The sequence below is a fragment of the Falco cherrug genome, chromosome 6 (assembly GCF_023634085.1).
Source record: "Falco cherrug isolate bFalChe1 chromosome 6, bFalChe1.pri, whole genome shotgun sequence".
Classification (NCBI taxonomy): Eukaryota; Metazoa; Chordata; class Aves; order Falconiformes; family Falconidae; genus Falco; species Falco cherrug.
The window spans coordinates 45465487-45484395 of record NC_073702.1 but is presented as its reverse complement, the minus strand read 5'-3'; positions in this window follow the sequence as shown (position 1 = coordinate 45484395).

The following is an 18909-nucleotide window of genomic DNA, read 5'->3' as shown; positions in this document are numbered from 1 at the left end:
TAACTCGTTTTTTACATCAGCCATCTGCTTGGGAACTGAACCGGCACAGCAGCACTGAACTGATGTCTTTATCTGGGATTATTGGAACATACTGGATAATGAAATGCCAAATGGTAGTGGGTGCTGAGGGGTGTGCTGGAGTGCAGGGTACGGGGGTATGGACTGCATGCAGCAGCCAGCACCCATCAGCCCTTTTTAGTGCCAGCTAAGCACCAGCCCTGTCAAGCCTTATCTCATGCTGCACACGGCCAGGTATGAAGACTCTGCATCCATGGCAAGTTGATCTGCATTTTGGATAAACCCACCCAAGGCAAGTGGGAGCAGTTGGGGCTGTAACCGTTCCAGGAGACGGTGTGTCCCAGGGCTGTGGCACATCACGCACTATGACTAGCACCTGCTAGGGGGCAATGGGGTGGTGGGGGAGAAAACATTCCTCAGGGGTTGGTATTTGGACCAGCACTGTTTAACATCTTTGTTGGCAACATGGACAGTGGGACTGAGTGCACCCACAGCAAATCTGCCAACACCACCAAGCTGTGTGGTGTGGTCAACATGCTGGAGGGAAGGGAACCCATCCAGAGGGACCTTGACAGGCTGGAGAGGTGGGACCATGTGAAACTCATGAAGTTCTACAAGACCAAGTGCAAGGTCCTGCACATGGGCCAGGGCAATCCCAAGCACAAATATAGGCTGAGCAGAGAAAGGATTGAGAGCAGCCCTGAGGAGGAGGACTTGGGAGTGATGGTGGACAAGAAGTTCAACATGACCTGGCAATGTGTGTTTGCAGCCCAGAAAGCTGAGTTGCCTCAAAAGAAACATGACCAGCAGGTTGAGGGAGGTGATTCTGCCACTCCACTCTTGTGAGACCCCACCTGCAGTACTGTGTCCAGCTCTGGGCCCCCAACATAAGAAGGATATGAAACTGTTGGAGTGGGTCCTGAGGAGGTCTGAGAAGGTGATCAGAGGTCCAGAACACCTCCCCTATGAAGACAGGCTGAGGGGGTTGGGGTTGTTCAGCCTGGAGAAGAGAAGACTCTGGGGAGAACTTGTAACAGCCTTCCAGCACCTAAAGGGGACCTACAAGAAAGCTGGGGAGGGACTTTTTATGAGGTCATGTAGCGATAGGAGAAGGGATAATGCTTAAAACTAAAAGAGGGTAGATTTAGATTAGACATTAGGAAGAAATTCATCACTGTGAGGGTGGTCAGATACTGGAACGTGTTGCCCAGAGCAGCTGTGGATGCCCCATCCCTGGCAGTGTTCAAGCCAGGCTGGATGGGGCTTTGAGCAACCTGGTCTAGTGGGAGGTGTCCCTGCCCATGGCAGGGGGTTGGAACCAGATGATCTTTAAGGTCCCTTCCAACCCAAACCATTGTGTGGTTTCATGGTTGCAGGTCCTGCCTAGGGCACCCTCATTTCTTTAACGTGGAAAACAGGGCACACAGTGGAGTGAGAAGTTGGGGTACACATAGGTTTCACCCTGACAGTTTCTCATTCCATACCCTAGCCACTGACACCTCTCACCCCACTGGTTTTGCAGCACTGGGCACATCCTTATTGGTCACGTTTGACACTGCCACTCCAAAGGCTCCTTACTGTCCCATGCTTCAGTGCATACTGCCAGCGGCCTTGAGGAAGGGTCAGTGTGTCAGGAAGCACAGACTAATGACCAGGTTGCTGCAGAGGAAGAGAAATGTGTGGCCATGCTGGCTGGCCATGCACAGTAACAGTCCAGCTGACTGGACTGGTCTGGTCACGTATCCTCTTTTAGTACAACATCTGAGTATTAAAAGAGGCAAAACCAAGTGAATTTCTCAGCTGTGCACCTATTGCCTAGATGTGCTTAGAGACAAAATCAAACTGCCTCACAACTTTTGCCCAGGCTGGGCTTTCTCAGCTGCCCAGCTCAGATACAAAAGATCTGCTGTTCCAGCATATCCTACTCCAACACACAGACCCCAGATCCCATTAGGTCCTGGCCCTTCCAGGCAATGAATGGGGTCTGTGTAAGAAGAGTGGCCCCAGAACCAGCCAAATGACTGCCTAAGTTCATCAGAGATGAAATAAAGAGGATATGCAAAAGTTGTGCTTAGGTTTCAATCTAATCCAGTAAAGTTGGCAATAGACAGGCACCTCCCTCTGGCTAAGAGGGCAACTTGCTTCAAAACCCAAGCCATGAATCTTCTCTTCCCTGCTCTCTAGTCAAGTTGTGACCTGGGGCACCTGCCTGGGTCATTGGTCTTGGGCTGTGTGTAGAAAAAGCTGCAAAACCCATACACTGTACAGGAATAAAAAAGATAACAATTATCATGTGGGGAAAAGAGTTAAATGTATCCCCTCTCCTCCCAACTTAGAGCAGATATTTAAACTCATTTGTCCTGCCTGCTGGCCATCCAGTCATGGAGAGAGATACTTCACTTAATCGCAATTAGAAACATTAAACGTGTTCATGTGAGTAGAATAGGAACCTGCAGTTTCATTTTCAACAGCCTACCCTATGGCAAGGAAGGAAAGAGGAATGTGGCAGTGACTGTTCCTCCCACAGGGAATATATTCTCGTTAACCTTGAATATTCACATACACGTAAATTGGGATTTGGATGTTTTGCAGCTGAGAATCCAACTTGCGGAGAGACAGGTCTGTGCTGAAATAGCAAGAGAAGCAATATAGAAGCTTGAATTCTATTGTTCAAAATAACTACCTCTATTTGCAATGCTGGGAGCTTTGTAATCTCTCAGTCTTCTGGAATAATTTTGAAAGGTGATGAGATATTACTTTTCCTCTTGTAATGCAGAGAAAGAAAGCTAAATAGAAGTCCCTTTGGTATTAACTTCAGCAAAATCTATATTTGCTGTTATATATTCAAGACTGTTAGCTTGAACTTCAGCCCCACAGAAATCCCACAATACCTGATTTTATTAAAGCCTGATTTAGTTTCAATAACTCCATAGTGTAGATATTCAAAATATAAACACAGTGATGCTCTGAGGAACTGTGGGAAGGAGTGGGTGGAAGCAGCCAATTTTTGTACAGTAGATTATAATCAGTCTTTCTGTTGGGTTTTTTTTTCAATCCAAGCTTTATAGAAATGTAATTATTATTATCTTGACAAGTTCAAGCAAATTTATTATTATTAATTCTTCTGTTCTACAGTAACCCTAAAGTCTAGCTGGATATTATTTTTTTGTTTTGTTTCAAAAGTCTCAGGAGAAACATTACAAATAACCCTACTCCTAGAAATTAATGAAGCTTTACTGACAGATGTGGAAAGAAGCTAGAAAATTTTGATAGAAATACAGTTATTGAGAACACCAAAGTACTCAAGTATGACTGCATGAACCACTCTTAAAGGATACAGAACATCATACTAAAAGCTTTTGGATCAAAAGTTCTTTCTTTGATGGTTCCCATTAAGCTCTATGCTTAATTGTTATTGTTCTGAAGAAAAAAAAATGTACTCAAGTATCAACTATAGCCCCTTATTTTTCTCAAAGTAAAAACGTGTGACAATCAAATGTCATTTATAGGCTACAATGACATGTCTAGATAGTACCATGCAGTGTGTTAGCTCTGCACTGAGCTCGTGTGACTCTTCTGCTGAGGGCTGCAGGACTGAATTATTACCTCTCCTGTTTTACCACCCTGCTGTAGATGCACTGTGTGAAAGCAAAGCCACCTTTCAGCACCCAGCCACGAGCACAAAGTCCCTCAGCACAGCCCTCACATCCTGCCTGAAGGTGTCTTACGGCGTTACTGTGAGATCGTCTCACGGCTGGGCTGGGGCAAGTCTCTTGATGTGTTCTTACGTGCATACGGGGCCTAACAGAAGAGTTACACAGGAGATGTAAATTATAGGAAAGCCTCCAAATGCACAAATTACCAATGAACACATTATTTTTGTAGGGCAAATGTAAGCTATATAAACACAGAGAGGCAGAAGGGAAAGGGACTGCGAACAGCTAGGCAGAACCAAAACTGTCAGCCCTCACAGTCTTCCTGCCTGTGTTTTTCTATCAGTACTTCATTGGACAACTCTTAAGACTTCTTATGGGATGCTATAGGAAACCAGTAATACCTAAACATTCAAAAAGGGATACAATACATCTGTTCAAGTTGAATTAACTATCAAAGGCACAGTATGGTAGTTAAAACACCTAATTTAGAAAGTCTCTGAGACTTGGAAAGATATATAGAAGGAGGCACCCTTTCGCGCAGCCCTTATCCTTCTGTTTCTTCCTAATCATCTACCCGTGGCCATGTACAGACACAGGCTATAGCGCTAGGTGGCCTCAGATGGGTAGGACTTGGTACGAGAATTCTTACTTTAGTCAAAAGCAGATCTGTGTAAAGGAGAGCAGTAACAAAAAAAAAAAAAAAGAAGAATGTTAACAAGGAATGTACGAAAAAGCAGAGTAGGATGAAGGAGATAATTGCAATAAATATAGCACTAGTCTGTGAGAGAAAACACATTTTTGGGTGCTGATTACAGCTACCATTGCACGTGTCTCTTGCTGAACATTATCAGTTACACACCTACAAGGATCACATGCATTATTTCTGCTTCTAGACAGTGCATAAGCTACTGTCAGAATCCTCAAATGATATACCAGTATGCAGTGATGAAAGTGTCCACACAGAAAACTTGCTGTGTTCATAGTTAGAAGCAGGAAAAAGTCACCACTGAGTATTGTCTAGAGATGCAATAAAATATTCCATTGGCATCAGGGAAAGAAGTGAGTTTCAGACTGGAGTTGGTGTTTACTGAAAAATACACACACACAAAAAAAAGACCATTCCAACACCACCCATGATCAGCCCCCAACTCAGCATATGCCTGCTATGGGCAAAGCAGAAGCACACCTGAACTACTTAATCCAATTTCCCAATAAACACAGACACACAAATGTCTGAGATCAGCTGAAACCTACACATCATCAGGCACTGGCATTACTAAAAATATCATTAGCTTGATAAGCGTCTTCATCTCTGTGATACATCTCACACATACCCTCCTGCCTCTGTCAGTGACCATCACACAGTGCTTCTGAGCAAGGTGACCCTCACTTTTCTGCTGTCTCTTGCCTCTCCTGCACTCCACACATACAACTGCCTCCTCCTCTTCCCCTGAGTCAGCTTATCATCTCTTTATGACCCCTGGAGATATCAGATATCTCACCCTGTAGCATTAGATTTGATTATCTTTTTCATTAACTTAGCTCAGATTGCCACAAATGTTATTACTGCTTATGAACTAGCCTTTTGAAATCTGACAGTACAGCGGGTAATACAATTACATCCCATAGCAACGAAAGCAAAAGACAACACCACACAGTGCAAGAGTAATTCTTCCAATTTGTCCTCAGTATACCACCCTTCAGTTGCAAGCTCCTTGTATTTATATATTACAGGGGAAAAGAAATAAGCTAGCAACAGACAACTTGATTCATTAATATCTTTCTAAATAGAATAACCCATTTATTAGGGCCTGTGGTACCAGATAAACCATTACTTGTTCTCAGCAGGGTAATAGTGGTCCTAAAAATATTTCTGATTTGAGAAAATACCTTAAATTTTAACCCAGAGACTAATTTACCCCCAGATTCATACCAGAAGGAGCAATTTGCTAGTGCTGTAGCAGTGTTACCACCACGAACATGTAGGAGTGAGTTTACCCATGGCAGGAGCCTAGAAGACATTAGCAGTACTACTTGTTGAAGTAAAGCTGCATGAATACGTTTTCAGGAGCTCAGTAAAAGTTTCAGCTCCCTAAACAGAGATTGTGAAAACATCACTGAATTTACATGAAAAATCACCAAGGGTCTGCGGATAACACAGACCTTGAAAGTTATTTGTCCCAACTATGGGGGTACATAAATACATACAGACAAAGTACTGTTTTTCCATAACCACTTTTAGGCATAAACTCATAAGATGCTATGCTAAAATCTGTTTTATTCTGTGAAATACCTTTGATACAAGCCCATTGGGAAATGTAAGAAAAAATAAAGGGCCCTTTCTGAACAGCCACGTGGTAGGTGGGAGATCACAGCCTAATAGAAGGTGTTATAACCTCTTCAGAGTAATGGTGGAAGAGGAAGGAGGGGTAGCAATGACCCACTTCCAATAGCCAGCAAGTTCAGAGTAGCCTCTTCTAGGTAAAATATGACAGCAAATGAATTCTCTGCATATCAGGCCAAAGAGGCGAAGAAGGCGGGGGCAAAATGCAGAGACAGAAATTCAAAAGGCAGATTAAGTCCATATTGCCCGATGTGTGGGGCCAAAGAATGTGTATAGGTAGACCTGAACAAGTTCCATCATCAGAGCCACATAGTTACCATGATGCCAAAGGCATGAGGTACCAGCTTACCCACAACTCTAGGCATGGAAGTACTCAAGCAGCTGCCCATGCCTGATCCCCTGCAGCTCTCCAGCTTTCATCCCCAGGTACAGGTACACAAAGCCTACACATGCTCTGCCTGGGCTTCTGATTCCAGCACAGGCAGCATCCCAGATCTCTCTTCCCAATCAGTTCATGGTGCAGGAGGAGCGTTTACAGTGATTTTATGGCAGTGCCCCATATGATCAGATTTTTCAAATCACAAGGTCAAGTCAGAGTTAGCAGTAGAGAAATGATAACTGGATGTCCTTTGCAGCCGATGCATCAAAAAGACAATAGCAATACTTCTTGCAAAGAAGAAATATGGGGTGGGGGCAGGGGAGAAGGGATGGGACATGAATAAAAAAAGGTTACAAAAAATAAAGAAAAATTAAAACCCCCTACTTTTCAGAGGTGGATTTTTTACTTCCAGTTGCTAATATACTTTTTTTGTGTGTGCTCTACAGAGAGGGAAATTGTCTTTTGTTCCATGCTGTTATGACAGGACAGCTGAATGGCAGCATGCAGCATTTAAAATCAGCATTTCAAAGCTTCAGCTATTCCTGGAATAGCTATTCCTATTACTTCACTTATTTGCACCAAATCAAAACACTGCTAGTTTATTTGAAGAGTTTCTTAGCTGATTACATCTGAGCCTCTAAAAACTTCATCTAGGAAAACAGATTCTAGCTATGAATGTGAAGGCAGCCTTGAATTCCTATGTAATCATAAACAGCGATGTTCAAAGGGTTTGAGCTTTTTGTGAGGCTTTTTGGGGTTGTTTGGTTGGGTTTTTTTAAATTCCTCTTTACATGCTTTGAATGAATTTAATCTTCCAGCCTCCTGAGGAAATCCATCACAAGGCTGAAGACCTGTCCTTACTGCCAAGGGCATCCACAGCCTCCTCCCTTCCATGAGGTGGGGAGGTGGGTCTACTCATCCCAGGTTCCAATTCCCCTCCAACTGCTCTCCTTCACAGGGGCTACCACACTGTCTATAGTGTTGCCTGGACAGTGGATTGATCACACAGGCTCCTTGCCCAGTCTAACAGCAAGCATCTCCCCTTCTTTGCTCTCCCTAAGGGGCTGTTGCAGCCACCTGGAAATGCCTCCAAGCAAAACCCTTCCTCCCTTCTGATCAGTAGCATCAGTGGCCAAGCATTAACTATCACCATGACTCTGGTTCAGCTGCATCAAGGGTGATGTCTTCTAGTATTTCCCTCTCCCTTGCTCCAAAGGAAGCTTGTCAAAGAAGGTGGGAAGTGAAGATTGCCATATCCATGCATACACAGAGTCCAGACATATATGCTGACCCAGCTGTCAGGTAAACCACAGAGGCATCTCCCACTGTGGGAGACATTTTTAGGGTATCTGATAACATGAAATATCTTGGTATCCGGGGACAATGGGATAGCTGGGTGGTCGAGTCAGCATGCTCCACAGGGGCCCTGAGGCTGGAAAGCCACATGCCAAGGGATCCAGGATTACAGATCTCCTTCCCATCTCAAGTGACCCTTTCAAAGAGCAATCCCAAGCACACAGAATTTAAAGGACCACCAATGAGAACCCAACAGATATTTTCACCCTTTTCCCTAAGGCCAGAAAGAAAAACACTTTTCCCCCCAAATCACTGATCTAAGACTTCAGGAGATGCAGACCTCTTGCCCAACTCTACTGTTACTTTTACCCTGTGTGTAAATATTTATTTCATGACCTGCCGTATCAGCTAATCAGCAAATCGCTCCTCTTGGATTGCAGTCCACCACCTGACAGGTTGCCAAGGGGTGATTAACACTTACTGTCTTCCCTCCTAGAGAAAGATGCTGCAGCTTTCCCTGGCTGATCCACAAAAAGGCAGCGTTTCTCACAATGACTCTAAGGCCCAGTGCTGTTCAATCAGTTGACTTTATTCAGCTAACACTTCCTTATAGACAGTCATTCTCTGAAATGAAACTGGGTATTAGTGGACTATTTGAAAAATGCAACTATGTGGCACAATTAAACCGCTTGAAGTTTGTTACTCCACCAGCCAGTGGACTTTACATGTGGTTTCTCCCGTGGGCTTAGATCTGATTCAAGCCTACAAAGCTTGGAAATCGGTTCAGCTGAGATTTTTCCTTCGGATCTAAATTCTTTGAAAAGCTCAGACTAATTCCATAGGCAAAATCCTCTCTGCATCCCACTGTGAAACTCTTCCCTTTGTTGTCTCATTAAAACAATATAAAAGCTGAGGCCATGACAGCCATTTGAAAAGATCTACTTTCTGACTGGAAAAAAAATATCTGTCATAAAATAGGAACATGGACCTTGACACCAGTGGAAAAGTTCACAAAGGGAAATGATGATCGGTATACAAAAGATCTGGAGGATCCCATGTTGCCCCACCACAGATATATTACAGCTCTAGCCATTGGTATGAGGAATAGGAGGCTTAGACTCCACAGAGGTTATTTTACTTAAAAAATTATGAATGGGTGTTTCTAAAAAATATAATGTGCACCATGACTGAACAAACTCAGAAATCCAGGCATTCTGCCAGCATCCTTACCCTCACCTTGTGGTGTCACCGATATAGTGACAGAGCAGCCTGCTGCCCTTCCTGATGCTCCCAGATTATCTTCCAGCAACAGATTCCTTGTTTACTGCACATTAAGTTCCGTTTGGGACAGCTCTGCATGTATGGCTGACACTCTTAAAGATCGTCAAGGTGCCACCCCAGGACCAAGTGTCTTCCCACCAGCAATCAATCTATCTTACCTTGCAATCGGTGTGCTGCAGTCCATTACAGCTAATCAATGCTGGAGCATCTTCTCTGTCCAAAAAGATAGGTAAGATCATTTTTCAATATTGACTGCAACTGTCTGCTTTTCAGCATGATTTCACTGCAAAATTAAAAAAGAATTAGGACTTATATACTGCTTTGTCTGTGCTACGGGTTCCCCCCGCCCCTGCTAACTGTGAAGCACTCTGTCATTGTGGAACATGCTTTGCCACCAGGTACACACACACAGAGGATCCTGCTTTAGCGGTTTGCCAGTGATTCTTTGTAGCTGAAGAACCTAATTGCTCATTTTAGTCAGGTTACGCTCAGTAAATAAAAAAGTAGCAGAGCTTTATCTATGAAACCAGGCAGGGGCCTTGTCCTACCCTGCTGTTAATTGAGGTGATCCCTGAGTAGCTTTACCTCACACCCAGCGCCAGCTGCCTTTGAGGTCATGCTGACAGCAAAAACAGAGCTGATACGTGACCAGCACTTGGTTATTTTCCCTTCCTCAGCCAATGCCTTATTATACAAGGCTCTGAGGGACGTGGCTGTACAACTAACAATCTGTGAAAGCATATTTCCCCAGCGGTTCCTTCTGAGCAGCACAGAAGTGTCAGATGAGGACAGAAGCTGGCGTTATGCTACTGGCACGACTGAATCGCAACAGGAGCTCTGCTGTTAAGCATTTGACAGTCTAAACGTATTGTACTGCACTGTCCTGTCTGGTTTCTGCCCGGCATTATTCCTGTCAGAGAAGGTTCAGGCAGCTAATCATCCAGCAAAACTGTGTGATGAGCCTCTGAACAGACACCACACTGACAGATCCAAGCAATGGTCCAGCTGTTCCAGCATCCTGGCAACAGTCACACAAAATGCCTCAGATGATGCTAAATCCTCATCTCCTTCAAGAACAGGTCCTTTCATGGCTGGTTCCTGCAGATAACTGTGACATCTGAAAATATTTCAGTCTTCCCTTCAGAAGGAAAAGGCCTGAATGACCATGACTCTTCCATCAATGAGCTTCTTGTGCTAGTAGGTGGCATAAGAAAAGGTTTCTTTTCCACACTGGTCATTATATTTGTATCAAACCCTCCTGGGGATACACTGACAACATGCTGACAACAGCAGTCATAGCACAGAGGAAGGCAGTAAGTTCAGACCTCCCAGAGACAAGTTTCTCTTCCCCAATGTCATCCTCTGGGAGCCACTTAGCAGAAAGCAGCTCCACTCATTTACAATCTGCTTGCTTACCTGCTCCATCCCCTTGTGCTCTCCTGCTTCTCCATCTTCCTCTTGCTTCAATCCCCCACCTCCCCTCTCCTTTCATTCTTTGCTGTCCAATTCCATAACAGGTTTTCCTTTTCAGCCTCCACCACACATCCCAATACTCTTTAAAAGCACAAATACTGCCTACCCTTCCAATTAGGATGTAGGGGTCAGTGAAATCATAACCTGACCTATCTGGGTGCTGGCAGAGGAGCTCACCTTCAGCAGTCACCACCCATACCACGGATGGCCCCCAGGAAGCACCGCAGGTTCCCCAGAGCTGGTTTCCCAGAGCTGCACCGCCTGGCAAGACCCTCCTCTGAGCAAAAGAAGGAAGAAAGCAATAATGTAATGCCTCTCCTGTCATCAGTGTCCCATTAAACCCATACCATAACTTGATAGGGTAAATTAATAGTGACATTTGGGATAAGATGAGGCAAACTTCAGGGAAATTCTCGCGTCACTGTTAATTCAGGGACCTCTATTGGTTTCAGGAGGGATTATTCTAACATTATTCTGACATTCTGCCAATAAATCTGACAAGAAACATGTCACGCTCTCCTTTTCCCAGCCCCCTGATTTACAATTATATTGGTCTTATTATTTCCACAGTATTATTGCTTAGTGCATTGCACTACCTTCAGCCACAGCAAGATTAAAGGTAGTAAGAATGTAAACTTTACATTGCATTGCTCTTGTCAGTTCAAGTTAGCTACACAATGTCATTATGTTTTTATAAAATACAGGAAAAAAGTTCTTTTATTATTCCTTTTAACTAATTTCATTCCTTTTCTAGGCAGAAGATAGTAAAATCAATGTCTGTTCTCATAATATTTTATGATCTTGAACATCAAATATTCCCTGACTCAATCAGGATTCATTGACTCCTTATTAACAGTTTGCAGGGCATGGGTTCTTCAAGCAGATGTTTATAATAAGGCTTTGACTGTGAAATCATGCTAGATAGCTAGCCAGGAAGTCATTTAAGTTACATGCAAGATCTGGTTTGCAGGAACTAAGAAACATGAATACATTTATTTTCTTCAATGCACTGATGTGGAATACCAGCTAAAGTCCCCATAGCGTAACTTTAAAATATGATTCATCACTTTCATATATTCCCTTTTATTATGTGGTTCTGTTTCAGGTAGACGGAAAGACAGACAATCTCTCTGATCATCCTTTGACACAAGACATGAGGAAATTCAGGGTCTGTAAATTTTCAGAGAATATTTTTAGGAAATACAAGTCTCTAATATAAGTGGAACATTCCCATTAGCAATCTAAATGGTTTCTATACATAGTAATAGGGACATCTTCATTTACAGTTATATGCACAGTTGCACGTACAGTTATACAGCCTATCATGAAAAGCCCTGAAAAACCTTGCTGGATACTTGAAAAACAAAAAACCAACTCTGTACAGAAGCCCATACAACCATTGTTGAAATGTGACATTAATATAAGATATTTTATGGACATTTTATGTTCTTCTACTGTAGAAAGTTTAAGAAGAAAATTAATTTATCTCACTTATGAGAGCATGACCAGCTCCAGTGGTGATTAGCAATGTAAAGCAAATGAGATTAGGATCCCTGCATACAATGTGCTTCTCAGAATATGTGTTTCAGAAATAATTGCTCTCTTGAAAGAGTTAAGAGCCTCTGTCCCTTTCTAAATGCAGCACAGTAAAAACACTGCTCTCTCTCTTGCTGCAAGTATGGTTCAGTAATTGTAAAATCATTTTAAATTCTAATTCAAAGTAATTTGATTTTGAGGAAATGGCAGTAATTATGCATGCAAATGCCTCTGTTAGGTGCGGCTGGACTAATGCACAATCCACAGAGCAGGGGAGAGCACACACTTCAACGTGCCTCAGAGAGTCTGTGATATCTTTCATAATACTGAGTAGAACAATTATTTTTTTTCTGCAGATCACCACCTGCTGAAAGTAATTTCCATGTGGAAAAAAGTTTAGAGGTGTGGTTCAACATAAGGAATAACTGTACTCAAACCAATTGGAAGTACTGTTCACAGACCTGCAGCCAACATGCACTTCTGTGACAGCACAGACCTGCTGGTATGTGTTTCACAAGCCTGGCCCTTTCTGACATCCCAGTTTCACCTCCAGATCATGAAAAAAATTCCTTCTGATTACCAACATGTCTGAAGGTATGGGTTTACAGTCCGAAGTAGGGCCCAAAAGTTCTGACTTGACAAGGGGTCAAGTCAGACAAAAATCTCCCTGTGTGGAAAGTCCTCTGTAAGGTGATGTTCTGACAAGGGAAACGGGTGCCTGTTCCATGAGGAGAGGCTGACCCTGCTGTGCTCAGCCAGGGCTTTCCAACTCCCTCCCCAAAAGACATTCCTTGCGTGCCAGCTCTCGCTCAGTCATACAAGGTTAGCAACACTTCACTGCTGCTGCATGTACATTCTCCCGCCTATTTTTGGCACTACTACGGCACCAATTCCACTATTAAATAAGGTCATCGCTGTTTGCAGTCTATTTATCCAACCTTAACTCTGTGAGCTAGGAAAATCCATTATGCCCACAGCACATGCAGGGGAGAGGGGAGGAGAGAGACTAAGCTGCAGCACAGTAGGGATGGAACACCTCCCATCCCATGTGAGCACTCAGCCTATGTTCCCTGTCTATGCTTTAAGACAAAAGATGCTGCACAATGTGCCTGTAAAGCCCTTCCCTCTGAGCACAGTTTTTCACTTGAGCTCAGTGCAGTGTGTCCCCACAAACTGGCCAGAGAAGGTGCCAGGACACCATCAGGGTGCTGAGCTCCTGGAGACTATCCCTTCAGCTTCAAGGTGCATTGCAACATTCAGCCACGGTTATAGGTGCAAGTGACACCAATTTTTAGAAAGATATGCCTGTCCTTTGAGCCAGGACAATCGGGGAGGTTGTAATAAAGAATAAATTCAGTGGGCCTCTGAAGTACAGTCTGCTTGGGATGATCACACCAGGAGAGTTTGCATGGCTTTTATACAGAGAAGGTCTGCCTTGGTCTCCCTGGAGATCTGCAAAGGGATCAACAAACCTGTGCTAAGGGTGATCTGGCTGACACAGACTGCCTTGAAATTCAGAAATATCTGCCAAAGGGTTAGGAGAAACCAAGCATCCATGGAAGGAATTGGCATAGTTGGGAAACACAGTAGCAGCATTTTCTCAGTGAAGAGTAAGCAGCAGTTCAAGAAAGGTCTGTGCTGGGACTTGTGCTGTTCTGTGTATTTACATGCAATTTAGAAAAGGGTGAAGTGGGAAAGCTCAGCAAGAATACAAAGTTATTCAGGGTAGCAATGACTACCACCAGCCATGAAGAACTGCAGACTAATCATGACTGAGCAAGAAAATCCCTCACAAGGCCAGAAGAACCGGCAGATATTCAGAGAAGGCAGGAGAGAAGATCAGACAGAGAAAGCTGCTGTACAAGGAACAAACCAGTGAGGTGGGACACAGCATTCTGTTAACAAGGTGACTTCTGGTTATTTGAAAAAAGTCTGCAACACCATGACCAGGTGTATGGAGGGTGGGCAAAGACTGTTTGCCCGCTTCCCTAACAGTACCAGCACTAGGGGGCATCAACTGAAGCTTATAGGAGCAAAGTTCAAAACAGCAATAAAAAAAAGGCAGCAGGAATGCCTTGACAAAGTACGCTGCAGATTGTATGTTTCTGCGGCTTCAAAGGAAGGCTGGACATATTCTTACAGAGGGAACTGCCCAGGGACCACATCTAGCCATGAAGTCTCAGAGCTCAAAAGGTTGAAGGTTTGGAGACCATCAAGTATCACACATGCTTGTCTTGCTCAGACTCTTCTGCAGGTCTTCACCTATAGACAGTGTTTGAAAGAGCGCTCCGGGCCCGTTGAACCTTGGGTCAGATACCACATAACCAATGTTATCTTCTAAACACACTAAAATCTCTCCTACAATGAATTTTCAACATCTTTATGGATTAACTGACCTCTGGAATTCTGCGTTAAATCTGCCATTTTCCTTAGCTCCTTCCCCAAACGTTTTATAATTCTGAATTGCACACTTTTTAAATGTTCATAGCTCTCTTCATAGCAGAAGCAAGCTTGGCTGCACTTCCCAGGTTCAGAAATAAGAACGCAAACACAAAAAAGAACAAACACAATTTCAACTTAACTCACAACTTCTAGGCTACTCTCCTGACACTTTTAAGGTTTGGCAGCAGCAATAAAGCTCTGTGCACAGTTCAATTTAAACAAAAAAAAGTCCTTAGAACCAGAAAATCCTGGCACTGTGACACACTGTCTCAAGGATGCAAAAATGCTCTGAGAAAGCTGTGTGGCACACATAAGGACAAGGAAGATCTCTAAGATGTCCAAGAGATGATTTGTGGGCCCTATTTCAGTCATTCTCCTTGGCTAAAGGTTGAAAAGAGGAAGAAATGCTGTAGAAATGTGACACTACTTTACACAAGAAGTGTCTGGGGGGGTGTGGGGGGGTGGAATAAGTGGTCCCACCATGATATAGTGCTGAGCAAGGGCTGCTTGTAGTTAATGATTTTTTTTTCCCACTGAATTTCTGCCTGGATTCTCCAGCAAATCAGTATGCCAGGCAGGGGAGAAACTGTACTGCAGCAAGAAAAGAAGAAAAGGAAAAGGTGGCTGTCATTTTCTATTTCACATTTTTGATGCAAAAGGAGAGATACCATAGAGGTTACTCCTTAAAGCTGAACTCACTTGGTGGGTTTGGTTCTCTTCTCACAACCTTCACAGGGAAGATAAACAAAACAGCACCAGGCAGAGCTTCTGCAGGAGCGGCTGTAATTGGAAGACATCTTCCTGCTAAGCAGCAGCATCCCACCTTCTTCCCCTGGAAAAAGAAATAAAAAGGAGGGGAGAAAAAACAACAAAAGAAAAGCAATTTAACAAAATTCTGACACAGTTACAGGTCATGATTGTGGGACCATGTGAGGTGGCCCTTGTAACTGGATGATGACCCTGGCAGCAGCCACAGGGCCAGCACGGCACAGGCACAGTGTCCAAGGAGCATTGCACTGAGATGCAGGAGAGCCACAGTGCCCAGGCTTTCCCAGGTGCCCCTGCACAGTCCTGGTCATGCCCTCCCAGCCCTGCCTGCTCTGCTCTAAGAGCCTGCTTTCATCCTCACGTGCTTTATTAGTGGAGTGGAAGGGGGCTGAGGGGGACTGAAGTATTACTTCACATTCTGGAGTGTGGAATAACACATTCAAATTGTCCACATAAACGCACAGAGATTCATTCCCCAGCTCGCTTTACACAGGATTGACAAATTCTCGCATTCCCAACAAGATTAAGAAAGCTGGGCTCCTGGTAGTTGATGTCCTTCAGCCCTAGCAACCTCTTGGTCTCAATGCACCACCTCCAGCCTGTGGTCCCCACACCGCAGTGACCCCCTGGAGCCTCCCCACACCCTCCTGGCAGTCTCCACATCCCCCCACTTCATCCTGCTCCCCTCTGGCAGCTCAACCCAGGGCAGCACGTGCTGTGAGGGGTTTGAGCCCCACACCCCGTGTGGGGAAGCTGCTGTGCTCCTGCAGAGCCTCTTCGTTCCTCCCCTCTGACTGACCACCTTCAGAAAACTTGAAACAACTCCATGTCTTTTGAAACACCATGTCTCCATCAGATTTGCTCAAGTGACCAGCGGGCTCAAAAGTTATGCCTGGCAGAGGAGGTATAGGCAGTCTAGAAAGACAGTGTAGCTGTGCAAGCTTCATTTCGTGTGGGAAGTTTGGGTAATGTTCCCACCCATTAGGTCTAGCAATCTCATTCAGCTAATCATCCAATATTCAACACTCTAAATTTTTTAAGGGTATTATTCTACAAACTTGAATATTTTCTGCTTCCCTAGTGCTTGAATACACTCTGACTGCTGAGTTCAGACAAGGTTAGATTCTGGTGAGCAAGAGGAAATACAATAATTCTCCCTGTTTTCCCATTTATTTCCCTTTTAGAAATCCTGGTAAGAATAGAATTCTCTCAAGGAGGCCTCAAGAAATACTTGAGGTTCTTTGTTATGAACTGAAAGGACGTACAGAAAAAAAGACAGACATTTTTCATTTAGAAAAATGACACTTACAGAAAGAAACATGCAAATCTGTAAGCAATCAAGCCACATGCCCTGAAGGCCATAATTACACTGCACCTAATTTCAGCCGAAGGCCACTTCACAGAGATGTCTGATTTACTCTAATGACTACTGCTTAACTTGAGCTCTATTAGTAGAAGTCCCGTGTAATTGGGGACACTGTTTTTCAGGAGCCAATGGACTGTATAACATTTAGCCAAGTATTAAGTAAGTGAGGAAGTTTAATCTCTTTTTGATTGACAGAGGAAGCAAAGAGCCACAAAATAGCACCGGTAAAATGCAGTGAATTTCACTTTTACTCTTGGTTTCTTTTAAACTCCTTTATATTATTTTCATGACCTTTAGGCTTACTCTGTAAGACTAAGCCTAAAGTATAGGAGGTCAGACTAGACGGTCACATCAAACCCTTTTGAAATTGAAGTCTGCATAATCTCAGAAGACACTATCCTTAACTGCACCCAGGCAGTGGTGGGAAGGATTTGCATGCATATGCACCTCAGACAACAGGCTGAATGCCTACCCTCCATTGTGAAAGTGTGAGCACCTGCCGCCTTCACCAGAAACCAGGGGTTCATTTTGAAAAGCTCAAAGGCCAGGTCAGTCGGTGCCTGTGTCCCACAAAACCCCAATGGCAGCTAAGCAGATAACTGCCTCTTAAACCTTGAAAGTCCCCTCTATATCCTAAAGAAACTGATTTGGTAAACTTGGTAGATAACAACAAAAGCAGGGAAAAACCTCTAAGTGTAGGGGGTAAGAAGAGTCAAACCAGGCTGAGGTACAGCCACATTACCTAACCACTGCAACAGACAGTGCAACCAGTAGCCAAGGAAAAAACCCAACTGGGACCTTCTTCCAGATTCAGCACAAGAAGTCAGAACATCACTGTCCATTAAAAGCACAGCTTGCTTCAACCCAGTTTTGAAAACTGAGAGAAAACACCTTGTGTTTCTCTCCTTCACAGAAACCTTTTCCAGGCTAGCCTCCAGTCACCTAGAGTGCATCCATGTCCACATCCCTCTCTCCTGAACTTGCTCCTGCTTGGTGCTGCAGCCATCTCCAGGGAGCAAGGCCCACAGCTGTTTCTGCTGGCTGCAGCCAAGCTGTGGAGCCAATGCCAACCCCTGCAGCACAGCCTGCAGCTGACAGGTAAGCAGCGCCACTGACTCTGCGTGGAAATAGAGAACACAACAAGCAGTATCAAAGAGAGAAAATTTACCCTGAAATAAGGAAGACTTTATGCATAATTTTAGGAGAGTTCTTGTCTGTGCTATCGCAGTAAACATGAGTGGGATAGGAATGCCAAGACCTACAAGTGTAGAGGAAAAAAGTGTCCAGAAGGCATAATTATCTGTAGTACTAGACACTTGGAGTTACTCTGAATTAATGAGTTCTGCAGTTCTCAACCACTATTTAAAAAAAAAAAAAAAAAAAAAGAGAGTGAAAAAAAGCGAGGAGGCAAAAATAAAGGCAGGGAGGGAGGGGAAAGCTTGACAAAGTAACCATTAATATGCTGTACATTGCCTCTGGAAAAGGCAGTGTGAATGCAGCGTATGTAATGAGTTAGTCTAGACTGGGACCTGACTTCATGCTTTATACAAGCATACAAGACAGGTTTGCTCCTGCCCGGACATCTGTAGAAGTGCCTCCCTTAAGTTGCCATTTGCATACTCCTGAGTAATCACACCCATATGAGGGGCTTTGTTGGGATGAACAAGGAAATGAGGTGACATTGATGCTGCTGAAAGATCATATGTACACTGAAGGAACATGTCTTTTTATGTTTCAACTCTATACAGCTAGAGGATGTGAAAAACAGTCCACAGGAGATGTTCACATTGCACTGGAGTTAAGGTGTGAATAGCTGATAAATGACGTAACCGTTAAGGTTAGCAAAGTTTAACTAGTTGCCAACATCAGAGTTCAGCCAGGACACAGAAAAGGAAGGAAACGCTGGCCTGATTCAAAATACGTTTCCTTAGATATCTGCAATAATTATGAACATTGAAGCAAATCTCCACAAAATGGATATAATCATGGCCTTTAAGGCTCAACCATATACCTGCTAAACATCAATACTAAATTCAATGTTGAGAAGTACCAGCTCCATTCCCAGGGTACAAGTTGGCATGATGAGAAGCAAGGTCAGCAAACAGCACAGGTTCTCTGGAACAGATCTTTTGAGATGCTTATGCAAATCATCATCAGATGTAGTCAGAGCATCCAGGGCAGGTGGGGGGTGGGGTGGAGTGGAGTTTTAATGAACAAGGTGTAAAAACCTGTTGGTTTCATCAAAGTTGGGGGAAAGGAAAAGAGAGTTTCCCCCTTCTAGGGGTTTAAAGCATCCCTGCTCTGATAAATACTCAATTTGAAATGCTCCAAATAATATCAGAAAGCAAAG